General features: G+C 41.1%; 1 protein-coding gene across 1 annotated transcript in view; it reads left to right on the top strand.

Moving 5' to 3' along the window:
- Positions 1-16,825, top strand: part of SH3BGRL2 (SH3 domain binding glutamate-rich protein like 2) — a 56,408-nt gene that overhangs the window by 423 nt on the left and 39,160 nt on the right. The window lies entirely within an intron of this gene.

The following is a 16,825-nucleotide window of genomic DNA, read 5'->3' as shown; positions in this document are numbered from 1 at the left end:
AGGGCGGGAGCAAAGGTAGGGTGGGGGACCCCGGGGTGCTACTTCCTTTGGTGTTAATTGCTCCAGATTTTGCACTTTCAGCCTGGTGAAGTTTTGTACGGGAGCTTTCTCGGCTGTTTAGTTTGCTAGCCTAGCTCATGAATGAAACAAGTTTAAGAGGGAATTGCTCTCCACCCACCCTTCCCTACCAAGTCCATTTCTTTAGTTTTATACCTGCGCAAAGAGAATGGTAAACCAGGTTTTTCCTGTTGTGCCAGGAATTTTTGTACTGTAAATATATTTGCAGCTTTATGTGAATGTGTGTTTGGATTCTTCCCCCCGTAATGCTGTCATCAGTTTCATCTGGGGGATATATAAGTGGTGGTCTCTTTAGTTACCGTAAGCTATTTTGTTTGGTCGATATTCTTGAATATTTTAAGGAAAATTTTTTTTTTTTAGGAAGAGAAGTTAAATAGCCAGATGTCAGATTTTAAGGGAAATTCAGTAGTATACTTGATAGCCCCCTGAGTGAGACAGGTGGCACATGTTTTCTTAGCTAATATTAAACTACAGATTTAAGAGGCTTTTTGGTGAGATATATAATACATATATAAGTACATGAAAAAATGTAGTATTGATTGCTTAAACTTTGATCTGGCCAGTTAACTTCCCAGCAACTCAACCCAAAATTTGTTTCTGAAGCAGGTGGGATGGAGGACGGAATAGAATATTGTTTGCAAATCCTTATAAGCAACTGAGGCATTTTATTAAGAGGAAATCAACACTGTAGTATAAAAAGAACTCCCTTTTGCTGTAGGAACAATAGATGGGAAATGCCAACTTATCTTTAAATGCAGGCATGCTCTGGTCCCCAGACTCCTGATAGTTTTGGGGTTTCTAATTATTTGTGGCTGCTTAGTCATACCTGCCTTTTATAGACTTTTCCACTGAAACTACACGGCATGTGTTTGGAAACCCATTCTGGTTTGTGGATACATTTTTTTTTCAAATGCACTCCTTCGTAAGAATGCTACAAAGCTTTTGGTTTCGCCACCAACTTGCATGCTTCAATAATTGTTCCAATAGTATTTTTTTTATTGCACCAGGGATGCTTTAATAGTATTAAGAGGTCTAGGCTATATTGAACAAGTCAAAGGCAGGACTTGAGGCAATTACTTGACTTATCCTGTCAGTACTGTAGATAGTTTGTCAAGATAGTTCTGGAACCCCGTATCAGTTCCATTAACAAATATTTATTTCCTGCCTGCTATGTGCCTTTTTAATTTTAAAATTTAATGTTCTGTGCTTTGCTCATGAAGCTAGACTTGAGAGAACCATGTGTTTTATTTATTTTTTTTAAATTCTCACTCGAAGACATGCTTATTGATTTTAGAGAGAGGGAGTTAGGGGGGGAGAGAGAGAAACATGGATGGGTTGCCTCCCATACAATCACAACCTAGGTATGTGCTCTGATCAGTAATCGAACCTGCACTTTTTGGTGTACGGGCTGATGCTCCAACCAACTCAGCTAACCTGGCCAGGGCAAGAGACCTGAGATGTAATGCAGTCTCTGACTAGTAGTATAAGCTTGGATAAGGTGTTCCATCTCTGCCTGAGTTAGCCTTCTATAGAATGAAGAATTGTGTGATGAATAGCTCAGAATTACACTCTAGCTTTATAATGCTTTGACTTCATCAGTTGGGTAAATGTGGATAAACCCTAGTAACAGCTTCTTTTACTTTAGCAATATACATATTAGCCTCAAAGTGAATTTATTTTTCCTTTGGTGTTTTACTGTGATGTCTCAGGTCCTCTCACCACCTATCTGGTAGTATGTGTCTTGACACGATTTGATTTGAGCTGGAAGACATGCTCTGTTATCACAAATGTACAGCCCATAAACATTAATTATTCACTTGATGGACCCCATCTTTTCAAGTCTCAGTTAATCCTCAGTCATCAAGTCTCTCCAACTGTAATATCTCCTATATCAATACACAGTTTTTCTGTAATTATATGATACTAGAGGCCTGGTGCATAACATTTGTGCATTGGAGGGGGGAGGGACCCTCAGCCTGGCCTGCACCCTCTCACAGTCTGGGATCCCTCGGGGGATGTCTGCCTGCCAGCTTAGGCCCAATACCCCCGGGGATCACGCCTAAGTCAGCAGTCAGATATCCCTCTCACAGTCCAGGATTCTTGCATCCCAGGACCCCTTGCTCCTTACTGCCCACCTGCAGCGGAAGTGGGAGAGGCTGCTGCCACCACTGCTGCCTGGCTTCTGGCTGAGTGGCGCTCCCCGTGTGGGAGCACACTGACCACCAGGGGTCAGCTCCTGCATTGAGCGTCTGCCCACTGGTGGTCAGTGCATGTCATAGCGACTGGTTGTTCTGCAGTTCAGTCGATTTGCATATTAGGATTTTATTATATAGGATTGATGGTTTTGGCAATGATAACTTTATGCTTATATATAAGAATGATGATTTCCAAGAGATAATGAAGTTAAGTCAACTTAAACAACTTTATGCAGGAAATATATTAATATGAATTTCTAATTTAAAAGCATTGAAATCAGTTAGTTTGGTTGGGGAGGCAAATGGGGCTTACGGCATTGAGCTATATTAAGCTTTGAAGGCATCGCTGTAATGTTTTCCCCCATTGGTGCTGTTTTATTCGATGACCAACAGTGAGCAGCAAGTGCATGGAAGAACAAATAATTTGATTCCCAAGTCAGTTTGATTTTAGCTGAAGTTTATTAAACCTCAAGGGAAGAATGTGACTAGAATTAGACTTAGCTAAGTAAGTCCCAGGAATTTCTAAAAAGATGCTCTGCCCCAATCAACAGTAGATTCAAACTTTCTATTTAGAGTAAATGCTCATCTTATGTATTCTGATTTCCCTGAACTCTCTGGCTTACAACACATAACAGTGGTAGTTGGAATAATTAATGCAAAAGAGTGATAGCCCTTTTATCCTCCCCAGCTCCAGGTAAGATGTGCTTTTACTAGGAAATAAAAATGATGACACATTATTATGGTATGGATACCTGAAAAACCAGATTTCTTGTGCAGCTGATAAGGTTGCTGTCATTCATATTGTAGTGAAGGACATTTTACTTCATTCCTAGGAAAATACTATATTATCTTGGCTGTATACTTAAAAGGGGAGGTCTTAGTAACTTTATGCAGGAAATATATTAATATGAATTTCTAATTTAAAAGCATTGAAATCAGTTAATTATTTCATTCATTCATTTCATTCATTTAATAAGTATTTTCTAAGTGTTTGCTGCTTGCATAGCTCAGTCTTTGGTCTTGTGGGGAACTAGAGGAGAATAGAGGGTGTGGTCTCTGTCCTCAAGGAATTCATGTGGGGACCAGGTGGGGAGATAAGATAGGAAAGGTAAAACCGTCCATAATAAAGTACAGCCCAAGGACACATGCCTCTTTCAGGAACATTCTTACCAGAGATAGAAATAATATAGGCAGCAGAGGGATGCATTGCAGGATGTCAGATAAGGAGGAAATGTGCCAGAAATCATGAAATATGCATGTGGGAGCCTTAGGCAGATGGCAGGGAGAGGGATTGAGTTAGATTTGGAGCCTGGGAGACAGCGCATAAGCCCACCTTGTTCAGACTGGAAAGGGAGGAGCTTTGGGTAAGCGACAGCAGTCAGCAGAGGTCCCCTTGGGCCCCTGTTGAGGAGACAATAGACAATAGACTCTAAGTTCTTGAAAGAAGCCCATAATAATACACAAACTCCAAGATACTGTAAGATACTAACTCCAAAAACCCCATAGTACTGTGTCTCAGAGATGTCTTCAGTATCTGCAGCTTGCATGCTCTCTGGAGCCTTTTGTCACCAGGGAATGAGGTACTCTGTGACAGGGAGGGACCCCTGGTATGTGATTTCAGAAAAACATCCCTGCCCCCCTTGCGTTGACTAAAATTTCTCAAGAAAGAAATAAAGTCTTGTAATCCTCCGTAAAGTTCATGGGCTCGCTGTGGTCAGTGTGGCTCAATTGAGTGAGCGTGTCGTCCCCTGTACCAAAAGATTGTGGGTTTGATTCCCTATCAGAGTCATGGCACATGCCTGAGTTTCAGGTTCATTCCCAGTAGGGGGCATACAGAAGGCAGCCTCTTATTTTGGTGTTTCTCTTCCTCTCCCTCTCCCTTTCTTTCTAAGGAAAAAAAAAAAAAAAGGTTCATGGGCTCAGTTAGAGTTGGAAGAAAACATAAAGAGATTTTTAGTTAAGGCCACCCACCTAATTTCACAAAGAGGGACATTTGGGCATAGAGATTTAGTGGCTTGCCCTGAGGTCATTTATGTCAGTTAATGCAGAGCTAAACGGTAAACGGAAGCCAGGTCTCCTGACTCCTGAATATATTCATACGTATGTTCATTCAGCGATGCATCCATGCATGCATGGATTGAGTCTTGCATTCATCAATCACTGAAAACCTACTAAATACCAGGCTCTGTGTTAGGTGGTAGGTATGTATGTGATGGTCAGGAGAACAGGTTTAAACTGTGCCTTAGTGGCACAAATCAATGCTGACTTGGGATGCAAACCACTTAATCAAGGAGAAAGAGGGATTCACTGCCTTGGGGGATGTTCCCATGGGCAGGGTGAAATGCGCTAGACTACAGTATGTCCGTGGATGTTGGAGAGGAACCTTTACCGAGAGCAAGTTACAGAGAAATTGAAAGCAATGTCAGAAAACATGGAGCTTTGCCCAGGGCTGCATCTATGTTTTCAAGGAGAGGTGAGAGTGGTGGGAGAACACATAGAAACTATACTCAGAGTTGTCTTGCTCTTTGCAACTGTGGAAGGCATACCCAACTGCTTTGCATGACTTGTAACTAATTTAAACATCAGTGATCAGTAAGGCATCTCCACAGAATGTATTCAGTGAGGCTTCATTCTTGTGAGGAAGCCATTGAAAGGAGTTCCAAGGCAGTTAAAGTCAGGATGTGACTGTGTAGAACAGATTGGGCATTAATTCCAAGGTGATTCTAAGGCTGGAAGGAGTTCGTAAGGGTAAGCCTGGGCTCATTAGCATCTTTAACTCATTGATCTTCAGAGTCATACGGCAAGGTAGTTATTTATTCCCATTATACAGTTGAAGAAACTGAAAATGAACCGACCTAGTAAGATCATATACAGCAGAAGGTGGGACCCTGAGTCAAACTCTGGTGGGCAGGTGACTGCAAAGCTTCTAGAGCAGAAGTTCTCTGTGTGGACACTGTGGTGTCCTGGGCGAATGAAAGTACTAGGGATACTCGATATCCTGCAGTATGATGGACAGGCCCCCATAAGATCTGCCCCATACAAAATGTCAGTGGCACCCGAGGAGAAACAGTGCCGAAGGCCATTGGCAGGGGAAGGTGTGAAGTCAAGTTCAAGACTAGATGGGCACAAACACGAAATGATCAGAAGCAGAAATACGTTGAGACTCAAGGAAAAGGATGGGGTTGTAAGAGAAGGTCAGGCTGGGAAAGCATGTCTATTAGTTTCTTAGGGCTGCTTTAGTTTCCTTTGGTAAATTAACAAAATACCAAAAACTGGGGGGCTTAAACAACAGAAACTTGTCTCACAGTTCTGGAAGCTGGAAGTCAAGGGCACAGTGCCCGCAGGGTTGCCTCTTCCTGAGATCTGTAAGAGAGACTCTTGTTCCTACTTTTTGATGGTTTGCTGGCAATCTTTGGGTTTCCTCAGCATGTAGATACATCACCATGGTATCTGCTTTCATGTTCACATGGTGTACTTGTGTGCCTGCCTGTCTCTGTGTCTAAATTTCCCCTTTTTATAAGGACACAGTCATATAATTAGAGCCTACTTTCTAATGACCTCATCTTAACTTAGTATCTGCAAAGACCCCATTTCCAATAAAGCCACATTCATCATGGCTTGGACTTCAACATCGTTTGGGGACACAATCAGACCCATAACAGCATGTAATATGAGGGTTGAAATAGAAAGACCAATTGGTGGAATTTCCCCCCTTTAATTGGAAAAATTTTTGAGCAGATTTCTTGAATCTTAAAGGCAGCTTTTGGATATATAATTATATGGAATTGTAGTCAATGTATAAGGTCTGTTGCTGGGAAGGGAGATTTCTTAATATTCCAAGTGAACACCTCACCTCAGTCATTTTAGTTCATTTTAATATTCCCCCAATTTGATATTTTTCATTCTATAATAAGATTTTAAACTTGTAAATATAAATATAATCAAGGTCATGGACTCCTTTATGAAATTAGGGGCTTTTTCCCCGTTTGTTTTAGGATACTTGCAATAAACATTTCTATCTGAGAAAATGAAATTTTGGCAGATATTATAATATGAAGTATAAGGTGGTTTCCACATTTCAGAAATGTGGAAAGATTACTTGAGTCTTTTTTTTCTGTTTTTCAAATTTTTTTTAATCAAAAATAGAAAAGGAAAACAACTATAGCCAGTTAACTGCCACAATATTTTTAATTTAATTAAAAAAGGTCTGCCACTTGCATCTATAGATGCTTATGGCGTACAAATGGATAATGGGGGAAAAAACCTCAACAATGCAGTAGAAAGCAGTGTAAGATACTAACTCCAAAAAATATTTCTTTAGATTTTTTAATGTTTAGTTTATAAAAAGTTCAGAAATAAATTATGTGGGTGTGTTTTTTTTTTTCCCCAGCAAAGTTAGAATTGTGCAACGGATTAGAAAAAGTCTAGTCTTAGTGAATATTTCCGTTTTAAAAATAAAAATTAGCACGACGTACTGTTCATTATATATAAAAGTTTAAAATACTTTATTTTGGAATGCAAATTTTAAAAATAGAATAAAAAGTTATTAGTTAAGCTGTTAAATGTCCATTTTTTAAAGTTACTCTGTGAACTCTAAACTCAAAGACCTTTTTAGATTTCAGCAATTTTTCATCAGGAATCGCTCTAATCTGTGTGATTGTAGATGTAGAGTTAATAGAAGTTCAGTTTTTCTGAATTAAATTGCATTCCTGTATTCATTATTTTTCTGATTAATTTTTGTTATACTACTTATCCATTATGCAAAAAAGGACCTTAGCTTCCCAAATTAGAAATTTAGTGAATATTTTTCTGTGAAATGGCAAATGCTTATTAATATTTGAGGGAAAATTTTCACTTCTGATTATGTACAATTATCTTTTGGGGTCCTCTTTATAGATGCAGCTTAGAAACATGTCCTTGAACCTTGCTGTTGAGTGGGTTTTTAGCCCAGTAGTGATAAGTATGTACTATTGCCTAGTTTTGGGGGGTGGTTGGGGTGGCGGGGAGAAGTAGGGTGGGGAAGAAGAGTGGGAGATTGGTAGCCTGTACCAGCCGCATACAACTGGCCAGTCTAGTTTAAGGCAGTGCAATTTCCCTCTGTCTTCTTCTTGGGCTTATCTGCATTTATCTGCTAATTACTGGCTAATTACTCCGGAACTGGACTGTGGTAATTTAAAGTTAGTGTTGTTATTTCTTTTATGTTTGATTGTTTCTTCCCTAAACTCTAGAAAAGAAATCAACCTAGGAAAAGCACTTAATTGGATGTTTCCCTTTTGGACTCATGACAGCTTTGCTGTAAGATCGAAAGCTGAACTAGATGCTGGCAGACTGACTCTACCTACAGACCCAGGTACTTTTAGGCTGGTGCAGCCCTTGGGAAACTCCAGAACAATATGGTTGGTCCCCTGGATCTGGTTCCCTCCGTTGCCATTGGCAGCTTATTTATTCCTGAGGGGACCTGAATCCTTCGGGCTGGCTCAGTATCTGGCAGAACCCCAAAGAGGGTTTCCTGGAACTGTCCCCAGCAAGTGGAAAAGCAGGGTGTTTGCACATCAAGGAGTGTCTGCCTTGCTGTGGGACCTCTGTGGTCTCTCTGCCAATATCGCTGCAGAGCTCCAGGAGCCGGAAATGGAACGCTGGCTGGGACTGAGGGCAGAGGGTTCTAAGTATTTCAGGATGCATTTTCCATTTCATACTGGTAATGGCCCAGATCAGGAAATGGCTTTTTGACATCTTCAATCTAGTGGCTTTGGGAGTGGAGGGTTGAGTGTTAAGAGAGACCCAATTAGGTGACTTGCTTGACAAGTCAGTTGAGATATTTCGTAAATGCAGATAGAATTAAAGTAAGCAGCTATTGATGTACACCAAACCACTATTATAATCAAAACAAAGCAAAGCAAAAACCCCAAAGTAACAACAAACACAGTAACTCAATTACTTTTGAGTAATTGGTTTTCCTTCTGTGGGTTGCATAAGGAGTGGGAGTGTAGTGTTCTTCATTCATGACATTCCCGTATGGATGGAAGTTGACTGGTTTTCTGCTTTGGTAATTATAGTCATTAGGACAGTTCCTTTGAATGGGAATTGGCAATTTCTCTAAGCCTGGATCCCCCATTGATAGGAGTTTTGGGTTGCACTGTCCTTTTTTTTTTTTTTTTTTTAATTTTTTATTGATTTTCCACAGAGAGGAAGGGAGAGAGATAGAGAGCTAGAAACATCGATGAGAGAGAAGCATCGATCAGCTGCCTCCTGCACACCCCCCACTGGGAATGTGCCCGCAACCCAGGCACACGCCCCCGACCGGAATCGAACCCGGGACCCCTCAGTCCGCAGGCCGATGCCCTATCCACTGAGCCAGACCGGTTTCGGCTGCACTGTCCTTTTATAATTTTTTTTTTAATCCTCATCTGAGGATATTTTTTCCATTGCTTTTTAGAGAGAGTGGAAGAAAGGAAGAGAAAGACGGGGAGAGAGAAACATCGATGTGAGAGTGACACATCAATTGGTTGCCTCCTACATGAGCCCTAACCAGGGTGGGGATCTAAGCTGCAACCTAAGTACGTGCCCTAGACCAGAACTGACCCTGTGACCCTTACTTGTATGGGCCGACATTCGAACTGCTAAGCCACATTGGCCAGGGTTGCTCTGTCCTTTCATAATAAACTACTTCCTTGCCAAAGTAGGTGTTTGTATTGAATATCTGCTGTTATTTAATCTGGAGTCAGTTTATATTCAACCCATGTGCCTACTTCTGCCCCATGTATGGACTTTTTATCATTGGAGGGCAGGGTTCCCTCGTGGATAAGGCAGGGACTGAGCTCAAATCTTAGCTCTGCCATTGATGAGGGATATGGCATTAGGCAAGTAACCTCAGCCTCTTCATTTGTAAAACTGGAATAGGTGTGGTACCTTCTGTGTAGGATTGCCATGAGCTTTGAATGAATGAAGTATTCCACATAAGGTATTTAGCAGAATGCTCAAGTACGTAGTGTATATTATCTATTATTTCTATTATATCATCAGCAATAGTAGTAATAGCCGGAATAAAAATTAAAATGATAACCTTGGATCATGTAAGATCTTTAATAATCAAAATATTGTGTACAGTACATAGAACTTACTAAGCTGAGAGTGCATGCTGGTATAGTTTTTGGAGAGTTTTATAAATTTAAATATAAAAAGTTTTCAACTGAAATTTGAATAAATAAACATTACAATTTGAGGTCATTCCCCACACAAACGACTTAGAGTTCTGTAATTTTTGAACATTTTATAGGTATATAGCATGTTGTGCATGAGTCACTAAACCTTATGTATTCACTGCCTACAAAGTACTTACTACTATGCAAATGGACGCCATTTTTTGCTGTACATAGGACATGATTTTAGACTTCTGGCTTGATTTAAAGCTTCCTAAACTTGGCAAGTCGATTTCAATCCAATGACGGCTCTGGCTGATGGATGGTGGCTGCCTGGAGAGCTGGGAGAGGGGTTTTGGAGCCTCGTCTGGGAAACAAGTGGTGTGATTGACTGTTGCTGTCTTCTCCGGCACCAGAGGAGTGAGGACCGGGGCTGTGCCAGCCCTGTCTTAGACTCTGTGTAGTTGAACTCTAGCTTTCAGATTTGTGTTACTGAATGTAGACTATGTGGAGTCTGAGAAAAATACGAGACACCAAAATGAATTGATGGGTAATATCCTCTCCAAACACCTCACCCCAAATTTTGGGGTAAGGATGGTGGAGAAGGGCCAGGATTTCTGTGTTTAATGAAGATGAGTGAAACTTTGCGGGAAGGACAGTGATTATCTTGACTGTGAAACTGAACGTTGAATCTTGATGCTTGTGACATGTAGGCGGGGTACTTTCAAAGCTGGCAGATGGGCAGGTGGATGGTGGTAAGTGAGGTAAAGGGGGCTTCGTGGGAAAAGGTGGTGGAGACAGGAGAGGGAGAAAGACACTGCGATAGGTGGACTCTAGAATGTGACTCTCTACCATGTTGAGCCTTGGGGCACCGAAAGGTGAGGTTCAGGTGAACAATGAGTGTTTACCTGTGCCCAGCAATGTGATAGGACTTTCCTTGCAGGTTATTTAAACTTATAATGACCCTATAAAGTGTAGTTTATTATACCTGTTTTACAGATGAGAATATTGAGGTACAGAGTGATTAAGTAGCTAACATGCCTAGGATCATTCAGCTCAGTGAATCCATATTTGAACGCCTGTCTTCTGATTTTGTGTTCAGTACTTTTTTTCATTACCCCACATTGGCCACCAGAAGAGCCTACAATCAGAGACCAATGAGAACCTGGGTCGTGCTGACCCAGAAAGCTGGCGAGGATAACAGTGTGAGCTCAAGCTAAAGAAAGGGGAGGGACAGGACCCCTCTGGGAGAGTTCCAGGGGTTCCCACTCAGCTGTTGAGCAAGTTATTCTAGGCACACTGTCCCCAGGGCATGTGAAAGCAATGGCTTCGCTCTGCAGAGACTGGTAATAGCTATAAAGAATATGGGTTGAAATGGAAAGCAAATGTGTGATCATCATCATCATCATAACAACTACCATTCACACCATGCACAGGAAGTACTCAGGGCTCTTTTGTTTGTTATTTTTATTTCTCAAAAGTAATTTGGCATGGTAGCCATTCATATTCATATCCTCCCTTTCTCTCTCTCTCTCTCTCTCTCTCTCTCTCTCTCTCTCTCTCTCTCTGTCTTAGAAAACTGCTGAAGTTCAGAAACTTTAAATAACCTGACTTGTCATAGGTTCCAGAAGGTCCAGACACTCAGACCCATGCCATCCTATTTCCAAATGGCCATGTCCCTGAGGAAGGAATAGGAGATTAAAGAGAAATTAGAATAAGCAGTGCTCTGAAGTGACTGTGGAATATTTTGTTGGGTGTCCTGATCCAGATTTGCTTCAAATATGATGCTCTTGCTTTGTGTGATAAAGTTGAGTAGAACCAACTTGATGTGTTGAACTGGAGGGAATAGAGGAAGGGATGGGAGTGTAATAGGGTGATATGGGAGAAGGAAAGGTTAGCCCTGTGGCTGGAACCCAGGGATGGGGTCAAAGGCAGAGATATTTAATCTCTTGGGACAAACTGTAGTGGTGGGAGTGTGTGCCCTCATTCTATTCATCTTGGATCCTGTGCTCCTGGGTGACAAGTGCTCCATGGGCTGATGAGTTCGTTTTCTACCCTGCAGATAAAGTTTATCAGTATATTGCAGCCTACTGTGGGAGTTCAGTACATGAACAAGTAGAAAGTGGGAGGCCAGAGTCAGGGCTATCCCTGGTTGAAGGGTAGGGAAGGAGGGCCTGTGGGAGTGCAGGCAGCTGCTATGTGTAAAAGGAATAATGTAATGAACACCCACAGGAAGGCAGGAGTGGGTATGCAAAGCCGCTGTTCATACACGTCACAAAGATCAGCTTCTTTACATGTAATTTACAGAGTGAGCCTCATAAACTTAGTAAATAGAAGAAATTTTTATGATACAAACAAGGTAATAAGTGGAAAGAATGTGGATTTTAGGAGCACAAAGACCTGGGTACAAATTATAACTGGTACCCTAACCAGCAGGTAGCTTAGTAAGTCTTTTAATTTCTCTGGATCTCAGCATCCTCATTTGTAAAGTTGTTAGAGTTTAATGAAATGCCAGCCATTAATAATACCATGAGTTTCATTTAAATTTAAGCCAGCAATAATTCTCTTGTCTTCTGTGAATTCTCAATTTTAAATGAGCTATTAAGATTTAATTAGCCCTGCTGGTGTGGCTTACTGGTTCAGTGTAGATTCATGCACCAAGAGGTTGCTGGTTCGATTCCTGGTCATGGCAAATGCCTGGGTTGTGGGCTCGATCCTTGGTGGGGAGTGTGCAGGAGGCAGCCAACTGATGTTTCTATCTCTCTCTCCCTTTCCCTTTCTAAGAATCAATAAAAAAATTTTTAAAAAAAGATTTAATTAAAGAGCCCTGGTCGGTGGTGCTTAGTGGTTAGAGCATCGGCTCTCATAACAACTACCATTTACACCATGTGCAGGAAGTACTCAGGGCTTTTTTGTTTGTTATTTTTATTTCTCAAAGTAATTTGGCCTGGTAGCCATTCATATTCCATATCCTCCCTTCTTTCTCTCTCTCTCTCTCTCTCTCTCTCTCTCTCTCTCTCTGTCATAGGAAACTGCTGAAGTTCAGAAACTTTAAATAACCTGCCTTGTCATAGATTCCAGAAGGTCCGGACACTCAGACCCATGCCATCCTATTTCCGAATGGCCATGTCCCCGAAGGATTGCAGGTTCGATTCCCGGCCCTGGGGGCTTGCGGGAGGCAACCAATTCATGTGTCTCTCTCACATTGATGTTTTTCTCTCTCTCTCTTCCCCTTTCTCCCTCCCTTCCACTCTCTCTAAAAATCAATGGAAAAAATATCCACAAGTGAGGATTAACCAAAAAAGAAAAAAGATTTAATTAAAGAAAAAAAAGTTCTTGTAATCAGACAGTGGGACCTGAGTTTTATTGAAATGCATTTAGAAGATATGAAACTGACATTGTTTATTAGGGTTAGAGAAGGTTCCTGGCTGAAACCCCTTTGTTTTTAACTTAATACTGTGTTTTAATTTTTTTTTTTTTAGCCAAGATTTTTACATTTTTACTAGGAGATTCTCTCTCTCTCTCTCTCTCTCTCTCTCTCTCTCTCTCTCTCTCACACACACATACACAATATTTCCTATTCTTTTTAATCATCCAAAGATCTCTTAACCCCAGTGCCTCCCTCCATCAGGGAAGGGATCTGTTGGAGCTAATTAGTGGTGACCCCTTCATCCAAGCATGTACCCTTGGGGTGTCCACAATTCTCCGGCATTCCCACCATCTGCCCTATTTTGAGCCATTTGTTACAGGGCTTGTGAATTTTTTTCTTATAATAGAACGTATTTCTTGGCATTTATGTCTTATCAAAAGTGAGAAACCACAAGATTATATTGAGAGGGTTATGTATATTTCATGAAAAATGGGAGCCAGTGAAAGTTTTTTTTGGATGGAAGGAAATAATAGTCCTAAATGATTATTAGGTGTTTGTTGGCTTCATTCCTTCAATGTTAACTGCCTGAGTGCTTTGGGCATTTGAAAATGTATTCCACTCTCTGTGGAAGTTTATTATTATGGGGAGTACAAAGTGTCTCTATTTCCTATGTGTGCTTGGTGCTAGCCTCCCAGCCACTCTGTCACCTCAGAATTGCTGTTTGAGGTCATTGTACTCTAGGGCAGAACTTCCTTGAAAAGCTTGGAGGGGAAGCTGATCACACCCTAAACCACAGTTATCACCACGGTCACTATTGACAGTTCTTTGTCGCGGAGGTTGTCCTGTGTGTTGTAGTCATAGAACAGCATGCTGGTCTCCACCTGCTGGGTGCTAGTAGTACCCCTGCTCCCAAAATAACCCAAAACTTCTCCAGATATTCTCAGATGTCCCCTGGGGAGCAAAATCACCCCTGGTTGAGAACCCTTGCTCTGATCTGTGGTAGCAGAGAGAAAGTACGCACAATATGATGAGAGTCAGATGGCCTCAGAACTGGAGGAGACTGAAGAAATAGATCATTTAATTCATCTTTCTCTTATGATGAGGTGTGAGCCATTAAATGACTAGTTCAAGTTCATAGATTGTCCTGATACTTCTAGAGCATTGGTTCTCAACCTTCCTAATGCCGCGACCCTTTAATACAGTTCCTCATGTTGTGGTGACCCCCAATTTCATTGTTACAAATTGAACATAATTAAAGCATAGTGATTAATCTCCCAAAATAACCCAAAACTTCTCCAGATATTCTCAGATGTCCCCTGGGGAGCAAAATCACCCCTGGTTGAGAACCCCTGCTCTGATCTGTGGTAGCAGAGAGAAAGTACGCACAATATGATGAGACTCGGATGGCCTCAGAACTGGAGGAGACTGAAGAGATAGATCATTTAATTCATCTTTCTCTTATGATGAGGTGTGAGCCGTTAAATGACTTGTTCAAGTTCACACTGCTTGTCCTGATACTTCTAGAGCAGTGGTTCTCAACCTTCCTAATGCCGCGACCCTTTAATACAGTTCCTCATGTTGTGGTGACCCCCAATTTCATTGTTACAAATTGAACATAATTAAAGCATAGTGATTAATCACAAAAACAATATGTAATTATATATGTGTTTTTTGATGGTCTTAGGCGACCCCTGTGAAAGGGTCGTTCGACCCCCAAAGGGGTCGCGACCCATAGGTTGAGAACCGCTGTTCTAGAGCAGCGCACTGTGAACCTCAAGTACTGCATTGGGAGTTGGAAGACTTGGCGTCTGGTTCTGGTGACGCCATTTAATTAGCTTTATGTCCTTGGACAAGAAACTTAGCTTCTCTGGGCTTCAGGTTTTTCTTCATGTTTTTTTTGTTGTCTGGTTGACATATGTCGTATACCATGAAATTCACCCTTTTCAATTGTATATTTCAGTGGCTTTTAGATTCACCCTGTTGTGCATCCATCACCACAATCTAATTCCAGAATCTTTCATCACCCGGAAAAGAAACCCCAAGCCCAAGCCCATTAGCTGTCACTCTCCATTCCTTCCTGTCTCCAGCCCCTGGCAACTACTTTCTGTTTCTATAGATTTGCATATTCTGGACATTTCATTTAAATGGAATCATACAATATGTGCCCTTTGGGTCTGGCTTTTTTCACTTAGCATAATGTGTCTAAGTTCATGCATGTAGAATGTATCAGCACTTCATTTCCTTATATGGCTGAATAGTATTCCGTTGTATGAATATACCATATTCATTCATAAGTCGATGGATATTTGGGTCGTTTCCACTTTTGGGCCATTATAAATAATGCTTCTGTGAATAGTTATGTACAAGTTTTTGTGTGACCATATGTTTTCATTTCGCTTGGGTATATACCAAGGAGTAGAATTGGTGGTTCATATGGTAACTCTATATTTAACCATGTGAGGAACTGCCAAATTGTTTTCCAAAGCAATTTTAATTTATATTTTCACTAGTAATTATGAAGGTTCCAGATTATCTACATCCTTACCAATACTTGTTATTGTCTGTCTTTTAGATTATAGCCATTTTAGTGGTTTAGTTTTTGTTGTTGTTTTTTTAAGAGCTCTTCTAGCTCTGAGGTTTTTTTTTCTTTTATTCCATACATAAGCCAATATAAGTAACACAGAATCCAGTCTTTAAGGATATATATTTTGGAAGTTAATTGGGTTAATCAGTTCTCATATTTTTATGAGGCCCTTCTATTGTCCAGTGTTCAGTCATGTTCAGGATGCAGAATGAATAAATAGCTTTACTCTACCTCTGCCCCTCTCTCCCCAACTACCTCATAATCTGACTATGTGGCAGGGGAAAGGGGGGAGAGATGAACACGAACACAGAAAGCAGAGGACAACACAATAGTCAGGTGGAATACAGTAGTCAGATGGAATACAGTAGTCAGGTGGAATACAGTGCTAAAATTATCTCAAGGGCAGGTGTGTTTATTTGGATAAGGGCAAAGAAAGTCATATTCAGAGCTAGACAGGAAAAAGCATCTCTTGATTTGGGAAGGTGGCTGATTTTAAGATTTTAGAAAATGCCCCTTAAGTAATAGGCTCCCCTGGAAAGTTAAAAGACTTCTGTGTCAAAATATTTTGTATTAGCTTGTGAACTGGAGCAGATGTCATTCTCCCCGTTCCTTTCCGGCAGACATGAATTCGATTTGCATATCCATGCTGCCCTTTGTTTTAGAGGAGATGACTCCCTTTCCATGGCTGTTTCCTGTAGTGTGAGAGGAAGACAAATGGATGCTCTATAGTTCCTTCCACAGTGATATTTTAGTGAGCTTGGCTCAGGAGATACTTAACAGGAACAAGATGATTAGTAATTCACCTTTTGAATTCCTTTTCCATTAAAGTGGGGAGGGAATCCTTATCCTTTTAAAAGATTAAATTTGTGTGTTAGGTTCAGAAAGCTCAGAAAAACCTCCTTGGTCCCTGAGAGCTGATAGCTTCAAGGCCAAATATTTAGTCTAAAATTTGGGGCCCTCTGTGATCTGATTCTGACCTCCCTTTGCAGCATTTTCTCTCACTGTTCTTTGGACTGCTATGCAAATACACCAGGCTTTTTTCTCCCTGCCTTCCGTGCCTTTTCTCATGTCATTTCATTTGCCTTGACGTTGCTCACCCTCCAGTAGGACTAGTCAGAGTCCCCTCTTTTATTAGAAGCCGATGCCAATAACATTTCCCAGTGAAGTGTACCCACACCGCCCCCTTCCTCCCTCACCCTCCAGTCCGGGGGGACCCTGCTTCCCGAGCCCTTCATGGCTCAGCCTGTGAACTTCTCTCTTGTGGCCTCAATACAGTCTGCCCTTGGTTATAAGTATTTTGTACCCAGGTTGTTTGAACTGTAAGCTCTAAGTTCTGTGAGGTCAGGGACTATTCCATCTTTTTATTCCTCCAAGTTTCCTATTAGAAAATGTGGCACATATAGTATTTATTGAACAAGTGAAAAAAAATATTGTTTCTGTAGCTTCTACTATATCAAAA

The sequence above is a fragment of the Myotis brandtii genome, unplaced genomic scaffold (genome assembly GCF_000412655.1).
Source record: "Myotis brandtii unplaced genomic scaffold, ASM41265v1 scaffold2790, whole genome shotgun sequence".
NCBI classification, from domain to species: domain Eukaryota; kingdom Metazoa; phylum Chordata; class Mammalia; order Chiroptera; family Vespertilionidae; genus Myotis; species Myotis brandtii.
This window is presented reverse-complemented; position numbering and strand designations above follow the sequence as displayed.